We start from the raw sequence: 17,912 nt of genomic DNA on the forward strand, positions 1-17,912 counted from the left end.
TTCATGCTAACACTTCAGTTGGAGTGAATTAAAGTTTTCTTTCTTGACAGGAAAACTAAGCATCCAAGAAGGAACTGGGTGACAGAGTAAATGACGGTGTGGACGCAGAAGAAAAAGCTTGAAGAGGAAAGGCAGGGGGGAGGGTTCCCAAAGGACACGAGTATCCTGGTCCTACAGTGCTTTGTGAGCGGGCCAAGGCCTTCTAGAATTAGCTTCCTTGCCCTCTTGCTTCCTCCTCCAGCACTCTCGCTCTGTCTCCTTCTTTCCCCCTCCCCTTCCTTCCTTTTCTGATTCACATTTATTTTGGTCCCCTTGAACAACTGTCCCTGCCTTCTCTTTTTCTACTCAGAGTGTTTTAAGCTGTTTCCCATTTCCCCTTCTTCGTTTCAGATACCATTTTTACTGCATTTGCAACCCGTACGCTGACACAGCACCATTTCCCTCCCTCCCTTTTCCCATTTATATCAAATACTGTGCAGAAAATTCATCCTGCTCAGTGTCAAATGCCAGATCCACTTTGGATATGCATTATTTTTATTCAAGGTAGGTCTTATTCCCACTGTCTTTCCCATAACCCTCACAACACACACACACACACACACACTCACACACACGTTCCCCATCATTACCTGACCAGTAAATCAAGAAACTGTCTATTCTTTATACCCTTTAGAGATGTGTGGAAATATTAGATGGTGAAAGCTGGATCGGTTCAGAGTGAATTAGTGCCCAAAGCTAGAAAGCATGGAAGCTTATCTGATCAGATTTCTTTTTTTTTTTTTTTCTGAAACGTATCCCAGCTTTTGAATTTATAAAAATGAATGAATAATTTGGTGAGAAACAGATTTCTCAGAAGATTTGCATAGTCTCCAGCTTCTTTTTAGGGCTGAATTTTCAACTAAGAGCAATTGTTTCCTTCTGGCAGTTGGAGAAATTCAGGTCCAGGGAAAGAGAATGGACTCACCACTGAGGGACACACAGCTGGAGGAAACACATGTGCTCTTAGAAATCTTCAGTGAGTCTCTAATCAGCGACATTTGAGTCCCATACATGCCTCATACAGAAATCAGCATTTACTCTGATGTTAACACTGGTGGAGTGAAGATCTAACATGAAATCTATGACCAAAACTGCTGGAGAAACCCACCTGCAGCAAAGCCCCCACATTCAGACCCAAAAAGTAATTTTTTAGGGACACCAATAGTGAAGTGCTTTGAGATACAATGATTGAGGTCCTGTGTCTGTCTACACCCACTACCATCTCTTTGAAGACAGGTCGTGTTTGTCTTACTAATATTCCTGGCCCCTGCCCCTAGCACAGTACACATGGCATGCCCTCCATAAAGACTTTCCGAGGCACACTGAACTAAGCAGATGCTAGCTAAGCCATGCTTAATAAGTGAAGTGCAGGATGAATAAATTAAAGTTTCAAGCTACAACCACAAACTTGTCACGTTCCATGGTATTCGTCACGACCAGATTCAGCACAGATCTAGGCTCCATTTACAGACAGACACTGTGGCCAAAGAAAAACTGCCTTTCTCCCAGGCTCTCATTCCTTTTTTCCCTTTTGTAACAGTGCCATGCATGTTCCTTTTATTTGGTTTGTTGCTTCACTGGACTGTGTATGCAATGCAGTCTCACCAGACTGTGAGTTGAGATAATCTATTTATGTGCAGCCAGAGAGATCCTGGGAAGCGGTCACATTGCACTGAGACAGTTTTGTCCTGACAGAAGGCTGTTAGCGGTGAGCTCCATCACTCCCAGCAAGGTCTGCTTCTCTGAGACCACAACACAGTTATTCATTGGAGCATCATTTCTCATAGAACCCTGTAGTGGCAATCAGGAATTCTGGTCTCCACTTCTGCCTCTTCCCACACTTGGCTTTAGGACCTTGGACAGGTCACTAGACCTCTCTGGGCCCATCCAACTGCACCTTGAATTTGTATCTTTATGTGTGTTATCTCATTTTGCCTTACTACAGCTCCATAGGCTAGATGTTGCTGCCCTTGTTCTGCAGGCTTTTTCAATAGCGAACACTTGTTGAGCACCATTAAACCATGTGCCCTGCACTGTCCTAAGTGCTGGAGATGATCAGACTTAAGCCTCAGAGAACCTTAGTGGTGAGGCCACTACCTAGAAATTTCTTCTAATGATGGCAACTAGGTGATTTTAATTACCCCTCTATCTGCAGGCAACAGAAAGGAGAGATGAAATATAAAAAGCATCCTCTTAAAAGCTCATTAAGAACTAGCAAGACCCCAGGAACGACCAGGTCACAGTTTAGGAGTTGCTGAGGATCCAGGGAAGCAAGCCCAACCCCCAGAGCTGCTTCGTCCTGAGCGCATGTGCTTACTTGGAAGAAACAGCAGCAAAACCAAGTTGTGATCCTGGTGGCCTTAAGCGGAGGACAAAGACCCCAGGACCTGAGCCATTTGGGGTGTTTGACAGTCCCCTCACTTTAAGGTGGGACTCCAAAGGGCTACAGAAATAAACAAAGCCTTGCTGGACTTACAGCCCATGTTTACGGCAACTAGTGGGTCCAGGGAACCACAAGCTTAAACTGTGCTTAAAATTTTCTGAGATGAGCAGTGCCTCAAGCCCCTGGCAGAGGCCAATTAGACTCCTCTTGAAGAAAACTGTCATTATCCTCTGGCTCCAGGTTTTAAAAATACAATGTCAAGTACAGAACTATCACTAGGCAGCAAGGAGATAGAGCCAACAAGAGTATCTTTTCTACTCATGAAGAGTTGATGTGCTTGAATTATCACACATAGACAATAAAATAATACATTTTGCTTGCTGTGTTCAAAGAAATAAAAAGCATGCCACAAAGTGTCTACAAATAGTATGAAACTATAAGAAGCTACATACCAGATTTGAAAAAGAACCAAATATAAATTCTCAACGTCCTATTACAATAACAAATTAAGAACTGAGTTATTGTATTTATGTTAAACCCAGATGAAGAGAGAATTGGTGAACTGAGAGACAGGCCAGAAGATATCATACAGAATGCAGCACAAAGAAACAAAACATAGAATACAGAAGAGAAAAGGTAAAATACATAGAAGATACTGTGAGAATGTCCTACACACATTCAAATCAAATTCCCAGAAGAAGAGAGATGGGATGGGAGCAATATATGAAAAGACAGTGGCAAATACTTTTCCAAAGAGGGGAATTAAACTTGAGGCTTATAACTCCAAATTGTGTGCTTTTCCCTTGTGTTTGGAGGAGTTGTGGCCCTCTTCCCATCCTAGCCTTCTTTATTGTTTGGTATCTACCCTTTTCCTTCCCTTACACTTATCCTCTGTATTTGTTCTGGAAAAATTCTGTAATATCTCTGGTCCCTAGGAGAATGAGGATGGTGCATCTCCCCATCGCTTATGGAGTAAAAGACTTAGTGAGTGACTCACAAAGAGCTCATTTCAGTGTCAAGGAATCAGTGCTACAGTGATGTGTTTTTTAAAACTAGTGCTGTGGGGAGCCTAAAGCAGGAAGTAACTAACTCAGCCTTGGGGAGCTTGGAAAGCCTCCACCAAGGAGATGACACTTTAACTGGGTCACAAGGAGCCTTGAGGGGAGATTTTTAGCTAATAAGGTGGGAAGGCCGTTCAAGGCAGAAGGAATAGGAATAAGATGTGTATATGCATCAATGAGATCATCATTCATGGAACATTTAAGAGAGAATCAGTGATGTGGCTGAAGATAGAGTGCATGACAGGAGAGGCGGAAAGGTCCACTGAACAATTAAGATGGCACTAAAATGGAATGGACACCCACTTAAGGAATTTTGTCTTGTCCAGTAGGCCAGTATATCTCAAACTGGAGTCCATGGATCCTTGGGGTGGAGGAAGTGAGGACACATCTTGCGATGCAAAAGTTCCCCCAGGAAAGATTTTACCCCCATTTTGATGAGAATCTAAACAAAATAAAGCAAAAGCAAGCAAACAAAAGCCCTAAAATGAATACAGATATATTCTGGATCATTGTAATTAGCACCACGTGTGTTGCCCATAGTTATATTGTCACCTTGGGGCCAATGTGGGAGTTGAATACTCAGTAGATTGCATTTGGCAAATGAATGATCATGATGGCCATACAGTCAAGAATAGTAAGGCCCATGCTGCTTTAGAGATCACATGCCTCACCTTAAAAAGTATTCATCTGACGTTAAAAGAAATAACTATGCAGTTCAAACCAAATACAGCATTACCAGTTTGCAACCCTGACCTAAAGTGACAGTTTTCAACTTTTAATGTGTTAGTAAGTGGATTTGACTGTATGGGGTTACATCAGCACATCTTAATGGCAAAATGACAATTGTCCTACACTCAATTCATTGTATTTATGTTAAATTATTTTACCAATTATTATGAAAAAAATGTTTCTTTCTCATTGAAAATTAAAACACAGTTTTTAGAATACTATTTTTGTTTCTTAAGTCAGACAACAAGTCAAGACTCTGATATGAGATCATGAAAACAGCATTGCATGGGGAGTGACGTCCCCGTCAAGTGTTTCTGGTTTATAACAAATGATCAGACAGATTTATTAAGTAAATGCTTTGTTTATGCGAAATAAAGGCCAGATAACCTCATGGGGCACCATATAAAGGAGATTTTGTTTTAAGTTGAATAGACTTTCTTCCTAATTTCAGACAAAATGGAAGCAATGATAGAAAACTTGATTTATGGTCAAGTCATTTCAAAATGGTCTGAATGAATCACTTTCAGTATTTACTGCCATTTTTCCACTAGCTCTGTGTTGCAGCCATGAATATTTCTTTAATAACTATAGGAAACAAAAAATAACCTCGAATATTATTTTCCTTTTTACAAGTTTAGTAATAATTGGATTAGATAATCATTTAATGCAAATTTAAGTATGCCATAATAATAACCATATTTTCAAGTTTCCAAGATAGCCTCATAGGAATCAAGAGACAGCTCATTAAAATTGGCATTTGATGATTATTCCACAGAAGAATCTGCAGAATTGGAATAAGGAGGTGGTCTGAACACCCTAAAATAGTCATCGAAACTATGATGTTACTTTATACCATTATGGGCAACATTCTTAAGTAAACAGTATTTCCCTCTTTAGTATTTTAAAATTTAAGATACAGAAACAGATTAAAGATAAAACATAGAAATACAGAAGGATTTAGCTTTATCTTCCTACTATTAATCTTTCATATTAAATTAATGTTGTTAATTAGAATTGTATTGGTTTTACAGTTTTTGTTTATATTTAATTGTATATTTATTTTTGGATTTAAATTTGTACATTACCCATGAGGAAAGTGAGTTGCTATACCTAGTCTTATGTGCCTATAGGTTTTTATAATATTATAACAAATAATTTAATACTGGTAGTCTGAAAGAATTTTTTTCCTTTAAAAAAGACACCATTATAGGCCCTATGCTGCCACCGAAAAATCTAAAACAGAGAGTAGGTGATCAGATTTTCATTTTAAATTTATCCTCAGACAGGGTGGGACGGTTAGAATAAGGGACAAGACCCAAAGCAGGAGTTCGGTCAGGAAGCAGTGATCTAGTTGAGAGGTAATGAGGATTTTAACAAAACACGCTGCTTTATGGGGGAGAGAAACTGAGATATGCCACTGGGTCCTTCGTGGCTTATCTCCTGTTATGTACAATGGTTTGGGATCTATTTCACAAGGTCCTATAGCAAGGGTTTAGAAATATGCTTTTTGGGAGGGAAAGGATAACTTAAAATCTGGATCAAGAACTAAAGATAAGGTGAGGGTCTCTGGATCCTAACATTATTTCACAGAGGGCATGTGGGGCCCTAAGCTCTGTTGGACGTGCTCTTTGGGTCTACAGGTTCCAGTGGAAAGATGTCCCTCATTTAGCCATAGATCTTTCTCTTTGTAGGACGGCCTTGAGAAAGCAGCCTACACATTGCAGGAGTGCGTAGGCTGCCTAGTACAAGACTATTTGAACTTGAGGTGCCAGCAGTTTGAGAGCTGACCCAGAATGCTAGCTCTTCAAAACCTGGAAAGTTCGGACCCATGAGATGATGCGATTGACCTTGTTGAAGCGAGGAAACTTCCTGACCCCTGCAGCCTCTCCCTCTGGGAGAAGAATCTGCTGTTCCAGCTAACTCACTGCTCAGACAGTGAGAGTGAGCTTCCAGCATCACTTTCGGACAGCTCTACTTATTACATCACAATATAGAAGTTGTTTTATGGAGAGGATTAATCAGATTTGGTGATTAGTGGGATTTGGGGGAGTGTGTAAAACAAGGAAAGAGGACTCAAGAATTACTCGGAGGTTTACACCTTGGCCAATTGACTCTATGATGATTTCCGTTAACTGGGAATGAATGATGCAGGAGAAGAAAAGGCTTTTGGGAGGAGGAGATGAAGCACTCACATGTGGATATACTGTGTTTGAGGCACCTCTGATACGTTCATTTGAAAGACATGGAGGCAAGGGAATACTGATTTGAAAGCCAGATGCACTGGTTACACCTGAAGCTTGGGAGGTGAATGACAATGACATTGTTCTATGTAGCCTGGGAAGAGAAGCAGAGGGAATCTTGACATTGAAAAGGCAGCTCAGTATAGTAGATCAATTGTTGAGTCGGGATGAGGCTGGGCACAGGAAGAGAAAAAACATATTTTAAAAGCCCAAGAGCTATCAACATAATGAACCATCCAGAAAATGTGAGAATTTGTAGGAAAGTAGTGAAAGCACATTTGTCATTGTTTAAGAAATGGTTGAGTTTAGAAAGCAGATGAGTTTTTTTTCAAGAAGTTTGCTGGTGAAGTGGAGAGAAAGAGGGGAGACAAAGTTGGCTCATATTTGCCTACCTCAAGTGTTTTTTAAATAATAATAATTTTAAGGTATTGACCAGGAGAGAGCTTACTTTAAGTATAAAGTGACCTGCAAAATAGTTTCTCTATTTTGAAATCCTTCTATTGCTCACCCTGCCTCCATTTTCAGTCCCCCAACCCTGAATCAGCCCTCCCCTCAATTCCCAAGACCATGCTAATCTATCAGAAATAAAATTCCAGTCACATCACTCATCTGCTCATGCCTTCCCTGATCGGTTCCTACCCCAAATTGAAATACCTCTTAGCACGTATTCATTACATACCTCTGTATGCAGTCTGGTATGGGAGACAGAGAAGTAAATGAGTAGTCAGAATACAGCATGGTGCTTTCAATAATCTGGAGGCCTGGCAAACTGGACCTAGAGAATTCCCCAGCTTGGTGATGGCTGAGCTGATCCTAAGGGAATGTCAGGAGCTCGCTGAGCTCCCATAAATGCCGCACTTTGTTCTGGCCTTTCTGTTTCAATTTCCATGCCTTTGGGTGTGCTGTTCCTTCCAACTGAAATATCCGCCTCCATACCCATCAGCCTGCGGAGCCATACGGTATGACTTATATGTGGAAGCGAAAAAAAATGACACAAATGGGAAGAGGGTATAGCTCAGTGGTAGAGCGCATGCTTAGCATGCACGAGGTCCTGGGTTCAATCGCCAGTACCTCTATTAAAATCAATCAATCACTCAATCAATCAATCAAATTACCTCCCCAAAACACAAAAAACAACAAAATGAACAAAAATGACACAAATGAACTTATTTACGAAACAGAAACAGACTCACAGACATAAAAAATAAGCTTGTGATTATCAAGGGGGTAAGCGGGGGATGGAGGGATAAATTGGGTGTTCAGACTTTGCAGTTATTAACTACTATATATAAAATAGGTAGACAAGTCCTACTGTGTAGCACAGGGAACTATATTCAATACATTGTAATAGCCTATAATGAAAAAATACGACAAGGAATATGTATATATACATATTTATAACCGAATCACTATGCTATACACCAGAAATTAATACAACATTGTAAATCGACTATACTTCAATAAGAAATAAATGCATAAAAATTATGCACTTAAAAAAAACCTGTCCAGCCCTCTTCTAACTCACCTTTCTACACTAGATTCCTAGACTCTTTGCCCCTAGAATGCTTTCATATTTTCTAGTTTACACCCACCATACAGTGTCTTCCAAATTTTGGATGCAAAAGTGAGCAATGTGTGTTGGTATATCAACACTGTGGTGATAACCAGCTTTTCTAGCAAGCAGTTGACAGAGATGTTTGTTCTTCTGGTGTGCCAGAGCTCTGAGGTCCTGCCTTTAAGCTGGATAGGTACTGAACAGCCCAGGGGTGTGGCTGGGTATTCGGTCTGAGTTTGTTGTCCCTGGCTGTGCTGTTCATGGCTATGTAGTATCCGAAGCTAATCCTCTGGCTCCCTTACAGATTTTTTTTTAAGTTAACCATTTTTTAAAAAGTAAATACTGTCCCGCTACAAGTAGCTAGAGTGGATTCAGTTGCCAGCAACTAAGGACCCTGATCAGTAGCAGAAGTACTAACCCATGGACAGTGTACAGTTTCTTATACTGTTATGAATACATAATGTTTATATAATATGATGAATAATGCATGCCATTTTATTAAAAGCTGACTGCACCAACTACCTACTTATACTCCTTTTGTATATCTCAAAGTTACTCCAGACCCAGTAAGTACAGGTAAGGAAGTCCTGATATTTGCCATTCAGCCTTGTTCTTACGGCTTTGGGTTATGCAGTCAAGAAACTTAGTAGGCTCGGTAGATGCTGCCTTCAGCGCATACATTCATTCCATAACCAAGATCTATTCTGCCTCCTAAGTGTCTCTGGACCTCATCCACTTTTCTCTATTTCCACCATCACCATCCTGGTTGAAGCTATCACGATCTCTCTCCTGAATGCCTAAATTAATCGCTTAACTGATCGATCTAATCACATATTCTCTGGGTCCCCTCTAATCTAGTTTCCACAGTTTTGCCACAATTTTCAACATGAAATATTGTGGATTAAGACAAATTCATTAACTTCTCCCAAATCCCTGCACAGTCTGGCCCTCGCCCACCTCTTACACATCTATTAGATCTCGGCTTAAGCACAACTTTCTACTTGAGTGGGATCATGAAACTGTCTTTTATAGCATTTATCACAGTGGCAGGTTTTAATTTATTTGTTATTATTTGATGAATGCTTATCTAAACCCACTAGACTGTCAGTTCTATGTAAGGAGAAATAGTGTCTTATTTGGTTCCCTATATCCTGCCTATTGTTTAATTTATATTTCTCTGATTACTGAGGTTGAACAAGCATGGTGTTTTCTGAACCATGAATAAAGAATGAAAAAACCTGATAGTTGCATGAGTGATTAATAATTTTATATCAAAACTGCAAAGTAGGAAGTATTTCCAAATTAGTAGACAAACTTTACAAGCAGTGAGCAGCAGAGGTGGGACTTAGGTCCAGGTCTGTGTGAATCCAAACCCTGGATTCTTTCCCTTTCTCCTCACTAACTTCTTCTCTTAAATGAGACCGTGGATGTGAGAGCACTTTATGAAAATATTATTGAGGGTTGGGTGTTTTTATCATTATCATCTAGGCTGGGAGAATGAACAAAGGGCAATATTGCTGCTCACCATTAATCTGAAACACCAAATGATGAAGGGTAATCTCTAGCACACCCTGCTTGCACAGCACCACACTGTCAGCATCCTTACGTTTTGGTTTGGTTGGCAGGCTAGGTAATTTAGCATTTTGTTAGGTGTCTTGTGATAGCAACCCCTAAAAACACGATTCATCTTGATTACTAACGTCTCCTGAGTATTTCTGTAATAAATATAGCATTCTGATCTGAACCAGATAAAAGGACTAAGACTTTATTCAACTCTTCCCATCTAAGAAACCCATAAGTCATCAAGGATGTAATGTTAGAAACAAAGAACAAAGGGGTAGGAAGATGAGTACAGACAAAACCAACTCATCAATTTTTTATCTCTGAGGCATGTGCCCTCCCTGCATTTCTGGCCAACTCCAGCCGATTACTTTGATTTGTAGCTGAGAGCTGGTAGCCTCCAGGTAAAAGCATGGTCTACTCCTTCCACTTAGCAGAGTAGCAGGAGGGAAGGTGCCTTAGATTCTCAAGAGGACCCCAGTCCTGAGGGCGATAACACAAGCAGACTAGGACTGGGGGACAGCTGCAAGAGCAGGAGGAGCAGGAACTCTGAGGACTATAAATGTCATGCCCTATTGATGACCACCTACTCCAGTTCCTCATCTCAAAAGAGGACAGAAAGGAAACAAAACCAGGACAGTTTTTCCAAGATACTCAACATGACCAAAATAACTTATAAGTGGTGATAAAATACTATGAATAATGCTCTGGTATATTGCTTTCTAAAAAATAACCTTTATTATTTTGCTATGGAGGAACTGAAAGAAAGGTTAATGTAAGGAGTAGAAAGACATCAGTTAAAAATTAGCCAATAATGGTGCCACCCAGAAATAACCTCCATTAATTTTTGATCAGATAGATTTACTTCCAGTATTTTATATGAATATTTTCATGTGGCTGTTAACATCTAAATATACAATTTTGTATCCTTTTTTATAAGATATTATACTATTATCATCTTACCATGTCACTAAAAATCCCTCGCAAACAGAATTTTAATAGCCAACATACTATTTCATTACAAAGATATTCATATTTTACTTAACCCTAGTCCTGATTGAAGATATTTTCTTTTTATTATATAACACTATAATAAACATTTTTGTCACTTAATTTTTCTCCATTTATGTCATTATTTCCTTAGACTAGATTCTGGAGGGGAGATTTTTGCTTTAAAGTATATGAAGAATAAGGCTTTCAATAATATTTCCAAATTGTTTTCCACTGCCAGCATGAATTCATTTCACCATATATTCACCAGCTTTAAGTGTTAGCAATTTTTAAGATCTTTAATATCCAGTAAGTAATAATAGTCTTATTTTAATTTATATTTCTCCAATTGTTAATGAGAGTCCATTAGAATATTTTATTTGTTGCTTATATTTCTTCTTCTATAAAATATATTTATATATCCATTTTTTCTATTGGGCAATGCTCATTTTCTTAAAGATTTATGTGAGTCCCTTATAGAATAAGGACACCTATAACTTCGTGAGGCTAAGATCTATGAGTAGATGCTTTTCATGAAATCAGTAGAACTTGGCAATTCAGCTGGCTCCAATTCATGTAAGTTACTGCTACCATTTTAGAAGATGGTCAGAGAGATCACAAAGACTGAGAAGACTAACAAATAAGCTTAACATGTTTTTCTATATTCAGTGATTGTTATACAAGGAAGGATCCAGTAAGGCAGGCATTTTAGGAGGAGAGTGGAGTTCCAAAAACTAATGGCCTCAAGGGAATTGCAGTATTTGCCTTCAAGGTAAGAATTCTAGTTGACTTCCTATCTAGGTGATGACTGATTATGGGTACTAAAAACTCAAACTGATCTACAGGTAATCAAATTAAGATGATAAGAAATGTACGTGTATAACTGAATCACTTTGCTGTACATGTGAAACTAACATCGTAAATCAACTACATTTCAATAAAAAATAAAATTTAAAACAAGATAAGAATTACAGAACTCCTTCTATGTTGCTTCATATTGCTCTAATGATGGTTTCCTAGACAAGATAATATAAATTATTCAGGAGTTGAGCAATAAAAAATATTACAAATGTGGAGAAAAAAATGAAAATCAAATGTTAATAATGACCTGGCAGATGGGAAGTGAAATGTTCTTTATTTCCACTCCTTTGCTTCTTTGCATTTTTTTTTCAGTGTCAGATAAAATGATAAAACTATCCAAAAATATCTTGGACTATTGGCAAGTTCAACAAATTTAACCAAATTAAAGCAAAACGAAAATAAAGAAATAAAAGGAATTCAAGTTGGAAGAGAAGAAGTAAAACTGTCACTATTTGCAGATGACATGATACTGTATATAGAAAGCCCTAAAGTTTCCAACCAAAAAACTATTAGAATTAATAAGTCAGTTCAGTAAAGTTGCAGTATACAAGATCAATATACAGAAATCTGTTCCTTTTCAATACAGTAATAATGAACTATTATTCATTCAAGAAAATAATCCCACTTACAATTGCATAATAAAGAATAAAATACCTAGGAATAAATTTAACCACAGAGGTGAAAGACTGAAACTCTGAAAAATGTAAGACATTGATGAAGGAAATTAAATATAATACAAATAAATGAAAAGATATCTCATGCTTATGGATTGGAAGAACTAATATTGTTAAAATGTCTATACTACCCAAAGCAATCTACAGATTTAATGCAACCCCTACCAAAATACTTATGACACTTTTCTCAGAACTAAAACAAATAATCCTAAAACTTATATGGAACCACACATACAAAAAAAAAAATAGCTAAAGCGATCTTGAGAAATCTTGAGATATAAGAACAAAGCTGGAGGTGTCACACTCCCTGACTTCAGACTTTACTACAAAGCTAAAGTAATCAAGACAGTATGAGACTGGTACGAAAACAAATACAGAGATCAATGGAACAGGATAGAAAGTCCAGAAATAAATCCATGCACTTCTGGTCAATTAATCTATGACAAAGGAAGCAAGAATACACAATGGAGAAAAGACAGTCTCTTCAATAATGCTTCATAGCAGCATTATTTACATACAGTAGCCAAAATATGGAAGCAGCATAAATTTCCATCAACAGATGACTGGATAAAGAAGATGTGGTATGTATGTGTACATATATACACACATATATGTAGGTGTACACATATGTATATACGCATATATGTATGTGTGTATATACAGTCAATTATGTATATATAGACAACTCAATATTACTCAGCCATAAAAAGAATGAAATTCTGCAATTTGCAACAACACAGATATACCTGGAGGATATGATGCTTAGTGATAGAAGCCAGACAGAGAAAGGCAAATACTGTATATTATCACTTATAAATGGGATCTAAAAAATAAAGTAAACAAATGAATATAACAACAGAAGCAGACTCACAGACATAGAAAACAAACTAGTGGTTGCCAGTAGGGAGAGGGAAGGGGGATGGGGCAACACAGAGGCAGGGGGTAAAGAGGCATAAACTGCTATGTATAAGCTAAATAAGCTACAAGGATTTGTTGAACAGCACAGGGAATATACTCAATATTTTATAATAGTTTTACATGGAATATAATCTGTAAAAATTCTGAGTCACTACATTGTACACCAGAAGCTAATATGATATTGTAAATCAACTATATTTTAATTATATAAGTAAATGCATATATACATACACACATAAATTTAAAAAAAAATGTAAGTCATCCCTGCAAAGACAAAAAAAGGTGTGTGGAGGGGGAATAATACCACTAGAGCTATAATAAGATGTGGGCAAGTGAAAAATAAAGAGAGAAAACCTTCAAGCCACATTCTATGGAGGACAGTAAGTGCAACATAGAAGATGACACCTGGACAGTACAGCTGACAGTTCGCAAGGGAAGAGTATGAGGAAGTGAGTGGATCACAATCGTCACAGCGCCAGGCAGGCTGATAGGCTCCTGGGGAGGTGGCGAGGCGTTCCCAGAAAAGCACCCGTACGTGGAATGGAGGCAGGTGAGCTCACGATACAGTGAGGGAGCTATAAGGGAGTCAATGTGGCTGGTAGGCAGGATGTACACAGGACATTGTGGGAGGGAGTAGCGAGATCCAAGGTAGGCACGTTTAGTATTCCACACCAGAAAACTTGAGTTTTACGTTAAAGGAGAAGAGGAGCCTCAGACAGATTTTTAGAAGGGCAATGAAATGATCAAATTTGTATCTTTTTATAGAAGCTGGAATGGAGAGAGCCCATGACAGTGGCACGACAGTGACTGAGATGCATAGGAAGTAATTAGGGCGAAAAAGCATGATGTCCTAAAAGCCAAGAGCAGGCAGGGGGACTGGAAGGAAGGAGGCCGGCTTAACGATCTGCTTAGGAAATAAAAGCCGTAGACCTGGGTTGTGCGGGATACGGGAGAGTGAAGCATTGCAAATGACTCATCAGGTTAGGAACACCTGCACTTGCTTCTTTTCTGTTTCCATGTCTCAGTGAAAATGTCACTTCTTCAAAGAAGTAGTCCCTGACCACCTTAACGAAAACAAAGCCCTTCCCCGGTTTCTATCACATCATCCTGCTAATGTTTTTCATGATAGCAATCTCAACTGGGAACTACTTAACCAACTTGTTTACTAGTTTTTGTCTGTCTCTCTCATAACATCAGACTCAATGAGGAGAAAGGTCTGGCTTGTCTTGTTCATCAGCCCAGGGCCACATCCGGGGGGCACAATAAATGTTAGTTGAGTTCATGTTTCTAACCTGGGCAATTAAGAGATGGTGGTGCCAATGACAAAGTTAGAAAATACAGAAGAAATAAGAGATTTTTTTGTGGGGGTGGTGGAGGAAGAGAAGGAATTCTGCTCTGTAAGTTTTTAAGTATCAGTCTTGAGTTTTTGAAGTGACTGCAAATTGGACTATCTAGTGGCTCACTGATTAACACATGTGAAGCTCAGGGCACTGACACGGGCTGGAAATAAGGATTTAAGAGCCAACTGCATTTGTCAGTAGCACTTGAAGACATTTGTATGACAAGGTGTTGTGCACACTGGTACTGATCTGAGGGGTCAAGTCAGGGATGAAATCCAGCCTGAGTCTGTGCCAAGCTTTGTGTGCTGGAACAGATCTGAGGTCCTGGAAAAAAGAACGGTGTTTTCTTCACCAGAATGTTTTATTTGCTAGGGAGGCCATATGCCCAAGGAACTGTCACACCCACCAAAGCTGGAGGAGAACCTTTTCCTAATTTGCACAAAAGTGTAATACAGACAAATATCATGCCTGAGGGTAAACAAAGAACACCCAGGAAAGAGGGTAGAATGGCAGCAAAGGGCCTACCACCAGCCTCATTCAGCTCCACTACATTTGCGTGCATGATGCCTTTAGTTCAAAATATGAAGAAGCCTGGATGTGGGTTTCTTGGTGTGAATGATTAAGTTCAAATTCCAGTTTCTTTGCTAACTAGCTGTCACCTCAGAAAAGTCACTTAACCTCTATGAGCCTCATTTTTAAAATGGAGGAAATAATGGTCCTTATCCCATAGGATTCTTGAGAACATTAGATGAAATAATGCCAACCATGCACATAGCACAGTGCTCCGCACAGACCAAGCCGCGGGAAATGCTGGTTGTCATTATTAAGTCTGTAGTTTGACATGGATGCACCACCATCCAGATTCCTCTTCAGGAAGAAGGGAACTTCTTCCCCTGGTGGGGAATGCTGCCAACAGGAAGCTCTTAGCTGTCAGCTTCACCAGGGAGAGCTTTGGCTGCAGAGAGCCATCTTGCACCAGGTCCCAGATCCTTCCTGGAGCAGTAAGAATCCAATGACTGGTCCACATGGGATGCAAAGCCCCAGCCCCTTCACCCCAAGTCGGGATGACTCTAAAGGCTTATCCCAGCTTTAGAAATTCCCTTTTAGGGTCAGTCTCCACTGAGACTGTGTCCCAGTTCAATTCTTTCTCTACCCAACTAGGTGTGCTTCTACAGTTGAAAACACTCTCCAATAAACATTACATACATTAATCTCCTCTCAGAGTCTGCTTCCCATGAACCAAACCTGAAACATTTGACGCTAGAGGTGACTGGAGGAATCATCATATGCCCTGGGGGAATTTGGAGCTTGGGTGGGGTCTGGATTACCTGTCACTTGCTGTCAATGAGAACCCAATCACTGGTGGCAGGTGGAACACAGAGAGTCCCTGACAAACAGTGCAGTTGTTAAAACTTTCACCAGGGATAAACAGAGAAGGTACACCAACAGAAGGTAATGCATTTGCTGGTCAAGCTTTTGAGATATATGGTGAAACAGTACCTATAAGTACGTGGAATTGAGTAGATATTCCTAACCCCGAATGGCCTCTGGAAAAACATAAGATAAAGTTAGGGGTGCTTGATCATCAGCTAAAAGGTGAAGCCCGAGGACTTCTTTGGAAGCATGCACAGATGCTCTTACCTCCTATGGTGGGAGAGCAGAGACACCTGAGGACCAAGCCCAGGACTTCACTGAAGGGTAGCAGAGCTCCAAAGACAGTTAAATTCCAAACCAAGGAAGATCAGCTATGCCAAGCCCAGGGGCTAGCTGATAAAGAATGTGACCCTGATACATGGGACAGGGATATCTGGTCAATGCGTCTGACAATATTGAATCCCATGTTCTCCTGAGTGCTCTCAACCTACAGAGGCCGCTCAGTCTACTAAGAACTCAAGCCCCCTCCTCTGCTTGAGGATGATGGGGAGACCGCTCCCTGACAAGACAAAACGTGTTCCCCTCCAGCTGTGTCCTCACATCTCTTCCTGCTCACTAGGCAAATAAATAGGGAGTGGTCAGAACATAACCCAGCTAGAGACACACTGGGCTTGATAAAGATGAAAGAATATTCTCCAAAATGGCTACCAGCATGTGACAGCAGGGGCTGGGAGAAGACACACGGGACTGGATGCTGAGGACACCGGATTAGGGGGCTTGAACATAATGCTTAATAAGGAAAAGCTTATCAGTTTGGAAGCACTCTGCCAGGACACAAGATTTAACACCCTGGCAAGGACTTTGGAAGATAATGTGAACATGCTACAAGGATAACACCTCGAAGTATGGGGAAAACAATGATCCACACAAAGTGAGCTAGAATAACCATGACAGATGGTTAAAAGAGTTGGGGGGGGTGGTTTGTATATATACTGGAATACTACTCAGCCATAAAAAAAGAACAAAATAATACCATTTGCAGCAACATGGATGGACATGGAGATTGTCATACTAAGTGAAGTAAGCCAGAAAGAGAAAGAAAAATACCATATGATATCACTTATATGTGGAATCTTTAAAAAATGAAACAAATGAACTTATTTACAAAACAGAAACAGACTCACAGACATAGAAAACAAATTTGTGGGTACCAAGGGGAAAAGAAGAGGGTGGAGGGATAAATTGGGAGTTCAGGATTTGCAAATACTAACTACTCTATATAAAATAGATAAACAGCAAGGTCCCTACTCTATAGCATGGGAACTACATTCAGTACCTTATAATAGCCTATAATGAAAAAATACGAAAAGGTATATATATGTATAATTGAACCGCTGTGCTGTACACCAGAAACTAACACAACATTGTAAACTGACTATACTTCAATTAAAACAAAGGAAGGGGAATAACAGACTCAAAGAAGGGAGCCATAATAAAGTGGATATACTATGCATGGCTGAAAAACCAACTAGAAGACTATGTTCCATCACAGAGCCCAAATGATACCCCAGTTACCAAGGTAATAAAGAATGCACTGATGAGATAGGTGCCAGTATCACCAAGACATTTAGTGGTGCTGCTCTTCTGCAGGCCAGAGTTGAGCTGGAGACTCCATTATAACACTGGACTCACAAATAGCAGGTAGATAAGACTGTGAAACATAAGGCCAGATTCCAGAAGCCTAGTGGATGCAAGGATGGTGAGCGACAGAGTCAGAAGTACAGGCAGGGAGCCTGACCTGCAAAACATTATACAGATGGTTCATTACATATGGCGTCCTTGAATGGGAAGGTGAAGAATAAATGAGCAGCCAACAAGGTTACTGGTCAATATACATAATCAAAAGATATCAAGGATGGATGAACTGACACCTTGCAAAGATGAAAATCAAGAAAGGGTGCAGTCATCCAATCTCAGGCCACAACTCCTTGCCCAGTTTGCAAATCTCAGCCTGGTTTCAGACCCAGAGTCCGTTGACCAAGGGAGAGGACAGAAGGGCCTTCTGACACCCTGTAAGTGCACCTAATAATGATTTCCCCAAAGTGACCTATAACCATTTACTTGAGTAGCTGTGCACTGCAGAAACAAGATCACCCAAACACTGAGAGGACTCTTGGACACAGGACTC

General features: G+C 39.7%; 1 long non-coding RNA gene across 1 annotated transcript; it reads right to left on the reverse strand.

Annotated features, from left to right (window-relative positions):
- Positions 1-3,214: 3,214 nt before the first annotated feature.
- Positions 3,215-14,025, reverse strand: LOC116668172. The gene is made up of 3 exons (XR_004325240.1): positions 13,941-14,025; positions 8,787-8,791; positions 3,215-3,224 (listed from the first exon to the last, which is right to left on the reverse strand). It is a non-coding gene; the product is annotated as an uncharacterized LOC116668172 (long non-coding RNA).
- Between the last annotated feature and the right edge of the window lie 3,887 nt (positions 14,026-17,912).

Source organism: Camelus ferus, chromosome 13 (assembly GCF_009834535.1).
Source record: "Camelus ferus isolate YT-003-E chromosome 13, BCGSAC_Cfer_1.0, whole genome shotgun sequence".
NCBI classification, from domain to species: domain Eukaryota; kingdom Metazoa; phylum Chordata; class Mammalia; order Artiodactyla; family Camelidae; genus Camelus; species Camelus ferus.